Source organism: Cornus florida, unplaced genomic scaffold (assembly GCF_030987335.1).
Source record: "Cornus florida cultivar Cherokee Brave unplaced genomic scaffold, ASM3098733v1 CherokeeBrave_3.0.0_Hap2_Chr02, whole genome shotgun sequence".
NCBI lineage: Eukaryota > Viridiplantae > Streptophyta > Magnoliopsida > Cornales > Cornaceae > Cornus > Cornus florida.
Genome location: NW_026775572.1, coordinates 28,346,159 through 28,358,490, shown reverse-complemented (window position 1 = coordinate 28,358,490; position 12,332 = coordinate 28,346,159).

The following is a 12,332-nucleotide window of genomic DNA, read 5'->3' as shown; positions in this document are numbered from 1 at the left end:
TACCTGTTTAATTACCATGTGGATATGATTATGAGAAATGCAAGCCTTTTTTAGCACAAATATTTTTCCAGCCCAGGCCAAACTTTGTTGTTTGCCCAAATGAAGTAATTACATTTATATTAATCTGTTGCCATATCGTTATGTGACACTATGAAGGCAGTTGTGATTCTGTTTATATGAGACGTTGATGTGATCAATGTATGACTTGAGAAGTTCATAGTTGGATGAATGGTTTTGAGCATTGTAGATTTCTGCTTCTTTTGAAGAGAAGGTTGAGTATGAAGGAGTAACGATCTATTCCAGTTCTTTCACCAGAGTTTGGAGCTGCATGGTCAATACCAAATAGGTGAATTATTAGGCTTTGTTGTCTAGTCGAGAGCTTGGGAGTTGTATGGCCATGACGTTTCTTTTTATCGCAGGTAAAGCGAGCATAGTTCACAACATCCAAGAATTGGGGTGGTGCTGCCATTTTCATAGTAAACTGAAACAGGGGAATTATTGTTTATAGATGGCCCAGCAAAATTTTATAGCTCCTATGCGGTTCATATAATATAACAGGGTAGAAGGTGCAGCAGGATAGGGTTCTTTAGAATCAAATCTGATACAACCTTGATCACTAGGGCACACAAAAGAGATGGTAATGTTATTGCAGGGATTTTTTTAATTTTTAATTTTATTTTTTTCCTTGATATGTATTGCAGGTTCTGTAGCCGTAGAAAACATAGCCAAGGTCAAGCGATCAGCCGCAAAATATTCATTCCGGATGCACTGGAATTCAAATGTTAAGCTGTGGCGGTTCCAACGAGTTTATTCTGGTTAGTTATCCACGTCTTCCCTTTTATTACTCTTCTGATATCGTCTGCTTCTGTTTGTAATGACTGTGTTGGATGATTTATCTATTCTTCCACTTTTTGTACGTCTGTTGTTTGTGTGTGTGTAATTAATTGTTCTATATAATGCTTTTTTATCCTGGGCAAGTTATTCCATCTAATGCTTTTTTTCTAGTTGTTATTATCATTGTTGAAAAAGTAAGAAAGATGAAGCAACAATAGGAATGCTCAATGACCAGTAACCTTTTCCTTTGTTCTCTTTGCCTTCCGAATTACTCTTTTGTTGAAAGTTCGATTCAATTTCTGATAACAGTTTTTTATTTTTTATTTTCATGAGACACGAATCAGTTCAAAAATTAACTTTTATCAGTTGACAGACATAAAAGGATTCTAAGGCATGTTTTATTCATTTTATTATTATTATTATTATTAGAGTTAAAAATTGAAAAACAGTTCAAAGTTTGTTTAATTAACAGTTCCTCTAAATTGGAAAGTAGAGTTTAGATTCAATTAGCTGATATTATGTTTGCAAAATTCCTAAAAATAGAACTAAACCAAATAGTTTCTTAAATTTAGTGTGCACTTTATTTTAATTTTTTAAACGTTGTTTCTAGTCTAGTTTTGAGAAAATAATATGGAGAAAAAAGCCTGCTATGTAAGGTCATTGGTGATAGGGATAAAAAATTGCAAACAAAAATTCTGTTTGCAATTTTACCCCTTAGGAAAGTGGAGTGACCGGTTAGCTAATATGATCTCTCAATAAAAAATTGAGTATTCAAGTTTCATTAGTGGCAATATTACGGGTGTGTGCGAGTTTGCTCCCAAAAAATAAAAAAATAAATAAATTGGATTGACTCCATAATCTGCTCATGTGAGAAAAAATAAAAGTGAAATCCACCCACAACATTTGCGACTCTGCTTCAAGTGCATTGTACAGCCAATGTAATTTATTAGGATTCTTACACGCAACAACCATGGTGACAGTGCACACACACACACACACAAAAAAATGAGCATACATGTACGAAAAACTTGTAATCACAAGTAGAGACGAGTGATGCCAAATTGGTTTTACTTTAGTGTGTGGTTTGATGAACGAACACATTGGTATTCCACTATAGACTAGAGTCTAGTCTGTATGAGCACGGCCTATTGTTGCCTCCCAAAGTGCTTATCTTGTATCCAACTGTTTGTCTGTTTTCACCTACAAATCTCTTATCCACATGTTGGTTGGTATGCAGACTGCAGTACATGGTACGGAATGCAACTTTATCACAATTACTTTCAAATTTTACCACTTTCTGTGATTAATTTTGCCACCGTAAACTTCGTTACTTTGAATTTCAACAATTTAGATGGTGAATTTTATCATTTTTACGTTAGATTAAAAGTGGATGAAATATCACACCAGTAAATGAGAAGAAAAAGTTGTCCAAAAGGATTTTGATTCGTCCATGTATTGTGTCCTAGCCACTCATATTACATGTTGACATGTTTTTTTATTGGGATTTGGGGTTTTGAGGCGACTAGGGTTTCCATTTGCTAGGATTTTCTCATCCACTTAAAGTGTGGAGGTCGGACTATGTGCAATGCAAGTGTTCATCCGCCTTTTATAGTGGCGCGGCTTTAAATATTGGATCAACCTTTCTATCATCCATGTGTTCTTAAAAGGGGGCAAACTCAGAGTTCCATGTTTCTGTTGTTGCAGAGTCTGAGAAAAAATAGAAATGATTTTCCAATTTTATTCCATAGTGATTCAAAAAGAGTTTCATTTTTGAATGAAGTTCCACAAATTAGATGTACACTAGTCTTCACAAGCGTGGTGCAATTTTATTATTGTGTCAAGGTTCGCCCTCCCACATGTGCCCCACCAGAGAAACATCTTGGAGGAGTGATTCCCTTATAATTTGGATTAAGTACTAGTTTTCTTTATTTACCGAAAATTAAAAGAAGTACTAGTTTTTTTGAGCATACAAAAACCAAAAAAAGCAAACAAAACCTACGTACATTAATAAAATAGTGAATTTGCTTTATCGTTTGAATGGTAGATTTAGGGGTCTATGGATATTATACTTTATGAGAATGAACCGCGATCTTTCACAGGATATGAGGAATGTCAGAAGAACGCAACCTTATTTAACGAGGGTATGTTAAATAAAATTAAGGCCAATAAATATTTTTATAGATCACAATGAATGTTAGATTTGTGACAATAGCAGGGTGTTATTGGTAAAATTAGACAATCCTTCGTCAAAAAAAAAAAAAAAGAAACAGTAAACTTGTGAAGTAAAAAGTGAAGTGTGAATGTGAAGTTTTAATCATATTTTCTGTTCCTAACAGTGAATTGAAAAATGAAGTGTGAATGTGTATGTGCATAAGGTGGAAGTGGTAATGAGACGCGGAGAGAACGAGACGAATGAAATGAAATGGGCCCTAAATGTGGCCTAAGATATGAGCATAATACACACACTCTCTCTCTCTCTCTCACACACACACTCTCTCTCCACTTTCTGCAACTCTTTGGATCACGCAAATGCACTTTAACCTTTTTAAATGTTCTTAAATACAATGATGTAATGTCTCTACGTGCTCAATTATTAGCCATATGTATGTCCCAACTCACCCTTTGGCTTTCCTAATTTAATATTAAAATTGAATTTTTATGCCATAGAAATGTTACCTATGCAAACAAATGTTTTGGCAAAGTTATAGACATCACATTTTACCTTATTATTATATATTGAAAAATATTCATTTCGTTACAACTAGTACTCCAATTAAGAACAGTGTGTATAGGAAAGTAATGCTATCACTCTATTTGGATGAGTTGCATTGTTGCACAGTCTTTTCCTCGAGATTGTTAGATAATATATGATGACATATGAATTTACTCGGAACGCCCGCTTAAATAAAGGGGACAAGTGCATAAAACACTCTTAAAATATATTTCGCATAATATTTTTACTCCCTAAAGTATACCAAGAACGTGACCTTATATAAAGATTATATATATATTGGTAATTTTAGTAATGGTTTGTATGTTAGAATTTGAATAGTGAAACTGTAAACTTTTTTCTTCTTTTTTTGATTGATGAAGTTGGCGCCGAGCCTCTGAGAGCACCGCTATTAAGTTCACTATCAAACACATACAATTCTCCCATTTAAAAATATTGGGATACAAATTAAGTTCAAATGATCACCTAGGGCCTAAGGCTTGTGGCAATCTCCTAGGAGCATGTTGAAAATTAGTGGTTTTCTTATATAATTAAGAGGTGAGATACATGAATTAATTTCACATGACTGGAAGAAGATTTTCTTGTTGCTCTCTTTTTTCTCAATTCATCAAATAAAACAAGAGTCGTGATATAACGTTTTAAAGTCGGATAAATCTGATTGTATCTATGTGAATGGAAGGTGATGTCATGATGATATCATATCATAAAATAGTTGGATTTGTCCGATTTTTGAATCAATTATCATTTTTTCTTTAAAAAAAAAAACCATCTTTGGAGATACAAAATCATCAATTAAAATAAGAGTATGATACAATATTCGAAAGTCTAATACATATGACTGCATTTGTGTGAGTAAAAAATGATGTCATGATATCATCCCCATTCATATAGAATAGTCGGACATCAGGTACCATTTTCCTTAAACTAATAATGAGGTATTTGGAGAAATGAAAATCCAAAGCATGGAGTAGCAAGGGTATTTGCTTTAGTAGACCTATCTTTTTCGCCATGGTATATAGCTAGGATTGTTGTAGAATAAAGAGCACTACTGACGAGAGAATGTGAATTAAGAGTTTAGAAAAAGCAAAGAACAAAGCAGTATTCTCTACTTCTTTCTTTGCTAGTGACCTCATCTATATATATATATATATATATATAGAATGGAACTTCCGTGTCTTAAAAATGAGATTACACTCCATTTTGCTAGTGATAGTGTAAATTTAAGGCATTTAATTTGATTTAAATCATCAATTGCCTAAAATATTGCTTAATATCGTCAAATTACCTGTAAAATAATTAAACTACATCAACCCAAGCAGGCGATCTCATGACTGTCACTCCAAATTTTTATTGTTGCACCCTCCATTAAAGGAAAATAATAGAAGAAAATTTTAATTAATTAATTTTATGACACTAATTATAAAATTCTAAAATGTTTTTTTTTTTTGGTCACATTCTCAATCATACATTAGAAGGTGGTGATAGGGCATAAGAAAGTGAAAGTGATACTAACAGATTGTGTAAAAGGAAAGGTAGTCTTTTAATGTATGTAATGTAAGTATGTGTCCTAAAATTGCTTTGAATCTCATGCCAAGAATGTCTGGTTCCAGACAAAATTAAAAGTGAATGGGAGTTTCCCAACGGCTAGTCTCTTTGTGCTTTTTTGGTTTCTTCAAAATTCATAAAGAAATGGGGGGAAATTCCATCACAAGAATAGGGCCCCAAAGACAGAAAGCACAGCCTACGCAATGTCTAAATCGCTGCACAATTTGTCCTAATCGTTATCATCGTCTTTCTTATTTGAATTAGATATGAATGAGACGCGACATATGAATTTTATGTCTCCATTATTTTCTATTACCCGTCATATTACAGACGTATTATGTTTAACTTTTGAAGTCGTTTATAATATTATCGTCTTCTTTGTCTCTAACCTTGTATGAAATTAAACTTCTTTCTTATCGCTGGCACATCCACAAGTTTTTGATTTACGTGCATAGACCCAATATCTAAATAAGTGTAAAATTGATATTTTTAGAGTATCCCAATGCAACATCTCCACTCTCATTCAACGCTTTCATAAAGTGTAATGTCATGCCAGTAAGTAATTAACTCATCTTTTATATTCTATATTTTTCTCCCCTGGACAGGGCCCCTTAGGGATCCACCCGAAGTTACAAACCTGTGCCACGCACACTGGCCCCTCAACACGCGCAATAGTCAATCGAGAGGAATAAATGGCTTGGAAAGAGTCGAACACCAGCCATTTCAAACCTGCCTCCAAGCTCCAACCATCACAGCTATGCCCCGATGGCATTTTTAAAAAATTTCCCCACTACTCATACACCATAAATTTATTTAAAATAATAAAAGGACACAAATGTCACACTATTCTAAAGTGTACATTCTCTACGTGATTCTACAAAAGTAGAGAATTGAGTGTAGAATATTAGGTGGGGCCCACAAGTGCAAAATGCCCACGCCAAAGCCATTCATTCAATCGCCACACGCCATAAAATATGGAAAAATGGTATGCGCAAGAATGCTCCTACAATTACATATTGAAAAACGAAACGTAAAATTATCAGGATTAGGATTAATAATTTGATTTCTACACTAATTAAGCTACTACATATGGTGTAAATTAAGTGCATATATATATATATATATATATATATATATATATATAGTTATCCATTACTCTATCTTTGCTTAATTTTTAACAATTAATGCTGAATATATGACATTAAATCGAAGCTAATTTTAATAGAATCCAAACGTTACAAGCAAATCTCCATTCGATTTTAAAATTAAGTACTCTCTTGTCATCTTTAATTAAGTGGCTTTTCTTGACTGTGCTGACAAATATTATTGAATTTAATTTTAGTGACCATGGTCCATGAAGTACTAGTCTGATATTTCTTGAAGCAGCATATTAATTCTGACTCAAAAATGCTTATGCTTGTGCACATCACATGGCATTTGATGGAAAAAAGTGAGTGAATGCATGAAAGAAAGAAAATTGTTGGCTAAGAGACGTGAGCAGAGTAGTAGTGAAATATGGAAAGAGAAAAAAGAGTGTGTGCGCGCGCGTGTTTGTGTGTGTTTTGAACAAAATCATATAAATTGTATGAGTGCAGAATGAGGTGAAATGATAGTTTTTGCAGCTTTCAATTAAAATCCCAACAGTGCAAGGGATTTCAAGCACTCAAGCAACCAAACTATTCAAGAGCTGCTGTGTTTGTGGAATATGAACTTGAACCCACTCCCCCACATGTATGTGTGTGTTTGTGTGTGTGAGAGGGTATAGAAAAGTGGCTACATGAGTATGAAATTAGCAAGCATGATATGTCCACATGGTGTTACTCTCTCTTTCAACTGATGCCTATTATTTCTAGTACAAACATATTGCATATATGTTGAGTACTTGCCAAACAAAGTGTCACTGCTGCCTAGCAACAATATCTCTTATCATCTCAGAGTGGAGAACTCATAGTACAACTAGTGTATATATATATATATATATATATCCATTTGACTATCTCAAATATGTTAACCTTAAACTCAAACTAATAAAGCACTAATTTCTGAAGCTTTTTAACCAATAATTGACTCAAACTCAAATCAACCAAATAGATACAAGTACTGAAGAGTATTGTTAGGGTCAATTATTTTTTTATAATCTCCTTTTGACTGATCTTTACATGATTATTTATAAGTACTGTGTCAATCATGTAAATTATTTCTTAAAGGACATGATTATTGTTATTATGTTCTTTTTATCATTAATTAATTAATTAAAGTCGAGCAGCCCTAGATTTTTTACTCTTCAATTAGTGTGTGTGTGTGTGAGAGAGAGAGAGAGAGAGATTCTTTTGTAAGTAGAAATTAATGATTGGCAAAAAAATAAAATAAAACAAAAAAAGCAAGCTTTAGTTATGGGGAAGATAATAAACTGTGATATAAAAGGTTGTCTGAGATTATTAGAACCCAAGATAATAAACTGTGAGATAAAAAGGTTGTCTGAGATTATTAGAACCTGTAGAATAAAAAAGGAGCTAGCTTGGTTGTTGGTTGGTTTGAGATTACTAATCAAAAGTTGGCTTATATATATATATATATATATATATATATATATATATATATCATTGATTATTATGAGGATAAACGTGGTCGGTGAGCAGGACCAAATTGCATGCTTTGATTGTACTATAAAGTTCAGTTGAAAGTTACAATCATATTACGAGGATAAAGCTTTGAATCTAATGTTTTAATTGCTTTATTCTTCGAGAAATGAAAAAGCTTAAATAAAGCAAACTGAACAACTTTTAGTATTTTCATTATCTTAAGTGTTTTATTTATTTATTTATTTATTTATTTAATATGTAAGTGATCTGTAGGCCCCGGCATCGATCACAGCCTCCTCGAACCTCAATTTTACTTACTTTGTAAGGGGACTGAGATTCCACTTGATTTAGAAAAACATTAAACAAAATTGACTAATGCGATAATTAATAATTGAGACAAACACATTTAAGATGAAATTTATTATTTTTTGTTGACGCTAAAATCAGCCGGTTAAAGTCGATTCTAATTTAATATTTACTGGGTGTCAGAACCAATAAGGTGGTTCGACAATAAAACTTCTCTTTTGAGTTGAGGATTCCCTTAATTAAAAAGACTTTTATCAATGAATAAATATAGTAACAATTTGATAATAAAAAGAGAAAAAATATAGATATTGAAAGTGATAGGGAGAAGAGATAGAAATCGAGAAATATAGAACGAGATAGAAATAGAGGGTGAGAGAGATGAGGATAGCAAGGATGCTATATGAAGAAAGAGCTTAAGAAAGCAATAATAATAATAAATGTTTCTGAGGATGTTGAACCTCTATCTTAGCATATATCTACAATTATTTATAGAAAAATAGTATGTAAAACAAACTCCTATACGTAAATATTTTACTTGCATTACAACTTTATCAAAACTAACTATAAATTTAAAATAACCTAATCCATAAACATAAATATTCCTCTGAAGTTAACTAAAAGATAAATACTACAATTGTAATCCTTATCTATCACCTACTTCAAATACCTCCAATTCTGTTGCATGCAATTTGTCTTCCACTTAAATAATATAACTTCTCTTTTGTTCAAACTATATCCACGTCATTGACCATAGTACTACCAAACGTTCCATTTTAGCCCATTGCTCAATGCCCATGTAATTTACCAAAAGGGTGTCAACATTTTTACACACGAAAGAAAGAAAATCAACTGATGTGACAATCGATGATTGAGATAAACACACTTGAGGCGAATTCTATTCTTTTTAAATGATGATGAAAGAAAATCGATCAGTTTTACACTGTTAGGGTTCAATTGTTCTAAGTTATTTATGGTGTGTGAGTGTGTGTGTGTGAGAGAGAGAGAGAGCTAGCAATAATAATTGTAACTAGTAAAATACAATAACGTTCAAATAAGACATAAATTTTTATGTAATGATTCTGCAAAAAATAATTCAACAAAAATTGATAGGGTTTTATAATATAAGTAAAAATTTATATGTAAAATGCTCCAAATTAATCAAATTATCTTATAGTTTGTCATGTGTGTTTGTGTAAATGTATATATACACTTATATAGTGAGGACAGTTTGTTGAATACAGGATATCCATTGGTGAGGATTATGCCAATGTTACCCTTATCATCAATAGCAATTTGCAATTCACATTTTCACATAATGTCTCATATATATATATATATATATATATATATATATATATATGAGACATTATGTGAAAATGTGTGTATATATATATATATATATATCTCCTATGACCTAAGTTACTCAAGTCAATACAGAGAATTTGGGCTGGCATTGATTGGGACTGATCGAATGGATGTACCATTTCCGTTTTTTAAGGAAAGAAATTTGGCCGTGAGTGATTTTGATTTTTTTTTTTTTTTTTTTTTTCATTATTTCAATATATTTATAACATAACTCGAGCTCTCAACTTCTTCGAACTCTCTCCTATTAATTTGAATAAGAGAGATCGTATCAAATAAGGGTAGTGGTCCAACAATGGAGCTTGAAAATTGTGATCAAAGGTTTGTCATCGAACTCTATTTATTCTTGTAGCCCCCTCATATGGTACTACAATTAAACCTCTCTCTCACACACACATCTGTGTGTGTGTGTATATATATATATATATGTAACATAGTTTATGCATTTGCGAAAGTGGAACAGGAATACTTTTATAAGCGAACTACCAAAAAAGTGAATAAAGAAAAAAAAAATGGTTTTTAATAACAAAATCAATTTTGAATAAACCATGTTTGAGAAAAAATAATAATAATAATAATAAGCATATTCAGGGCCTGTATATCCTGAATATTCATAATCCAACTCTCTAATATTCCTTTGGAAAGAGAATTAATGAATCAGAATTGAATGCTTTGACCTTTATATATATATTTTAATAAATTTAATATACCATGTATGAGATGTAGATAAGAACAAAAGTAATTATAGAATAAGCTAGGGACAACTGAAGTGCTGACAATATATATATATATATATATATATATATATATATATAAAGAGACTTTAAATTTTGGTGGGTTGAAGAATAAAGGCATGGAGAATAAAGTGATTTTGGATAACTTAATAAAGGGGGTTCACTAGAATAAATTTTAGGAAATGAAATAAAAATTATACCTTGTATTTTTTAGTATTTAGTTGTCACTACTCTTTTGAATAATTTTATTTCATATAAATTGTATAATTTAATATTTATATCAATCTGTTAGCTATGAACGTCACATTTGGAGGAGCACCAGTACCAAGTAATAATCTCTTGGTGGTGACAAAGAAGCTTCAAATTGGGGCACAACAAGGTGACTCGGATCGTACGATTCTTCATAAATTTGGAAAAAAAAAAAATCGTACATAAAACATACGTATATGAAGAACGATCTGGAGAAGGTTGAAAATTCGAGTCGGTATTGGTGAGTGCATTTGATTAAAAAAAAAAAATTATAAATATTGTCACAATCTCACAGAGTGACTTAAGTTGTTTTATCTACCATTTGGCATCAAAATAAATTCTATACACGTTCATTTAATTGCAGTACAACGACAATGTCCGACAAAATGACCCATGTACAAATATCATTTCATGATCAAATTGATTCCTATCGGTTAGGTTGGTGTTTGGTTGTGTGACCTTTTTCTTTTCTTTTCTTTTCTTTTTTTATTTTTTACTATTATCTTTGTTTGCTTGTGTGTAACTGGGAATGCATATATATGTGGATGACAAACTTGTAATCTGTTCAATCAGGAACCACTTGATTCAACAAATCAGCTCACCAAAACTGGTTCTGATTCTAAATTTTTGGACCTCTGGGATGCGTAATGAAAGAAGGGGGAAATGTGTTTTCTAGATTCCTTATTTATTTTTTTCGAGAGTGATTCGAATTCACGTATACCCGCTTACTCGGATAACTGAGCATTACTTTTTATAACTTTTTTTTTATTAGCAAGAAACTTGCGGACTCAATGTTTAGCCCTATAAGAATTTAAACTATCAACATTTTATTTTGAAGGTGAAAAAGTACTACTAGACTACGATTTTTGGTATTAGTTGGACGGGGTATACCTTAAAAATAAAAAATAAAAATAAAAACATAACAAATTGGAGGATTAAATTAGGGTAAATTACACTGACCTCCCCTAAGATTTGGACAAATCTAACACAAGTGAAGCATTTCAGATTTATTGTTTTATCCCCCCTTGAGATTTGAGTGTATGTTCAACAAACCCCCTCTCCATCAAAACTTGTAAAAAAAATTTATAAAATGATCAAGTTGCCCTTACACTTATTTTTTTTAATTTATTTACAATATTTTTTTAGGAGAGGATAACAATGGTGGAGAGCAAAGAGATGAGATAGAAAATTGATTTTTTTTTTTAGATTTTATAATATATTTTGTAAAGTTAATTATATTTTTAAATATAATATATTTTGTATTATAAAAATATATTATATTTAAAAATATAATTAACTTTTTATAATTGTCAGAGCAATAAACTTCAAACAATTCATCCATATAAGATTTATCCAAACGTCATTAGTTTAATTTACTCATTAAATTATCAAGGAGTCCCGGTCACTCAATGGTGCCTAGGAACCGATTGGAAAATGTGGACCGTAGGGTGTTGTATGATTTTTAAGTCTTTTCTCCAGTAGAAGTCAGAGATTAAATATATCAAATACAGACTGACCATGTTTTAAATTATTTTTTTTTTTTTGAAAAAAAATAGTGTTTTATGGTAATTGGTTCATTCATAATTTGAAATTAGAGGGTTAAAAAAGGCATCTCTCATGTGATGAGTCTGAGAATGAAAATGCCAATGTCCCTAGTATTCCAATGGGACATCATTGTCGTCATCGAGTGCTAGTACCTTTTTACAATTTTACACGATACAACACGACAATGTTATGTGTCATGTAACTTATAAATACTGTAAGGACTTAATTGGCTCTAGTAAGTTTTTTCCCACACCTGTAATTCTAGCAGGTTCTGGAAAAGCTCACTCAACAAGTCACCTATTTTCAGCTCAACACTTCATCATCACTTTTGTATACACACACACACACACACACACACAGTCGCACACACTCTCTGCTTTATATAAACATTACATGGCAGAATTGTCTCTTCACTTCTAGCTAAATGCTTAGCTGACAAGATGT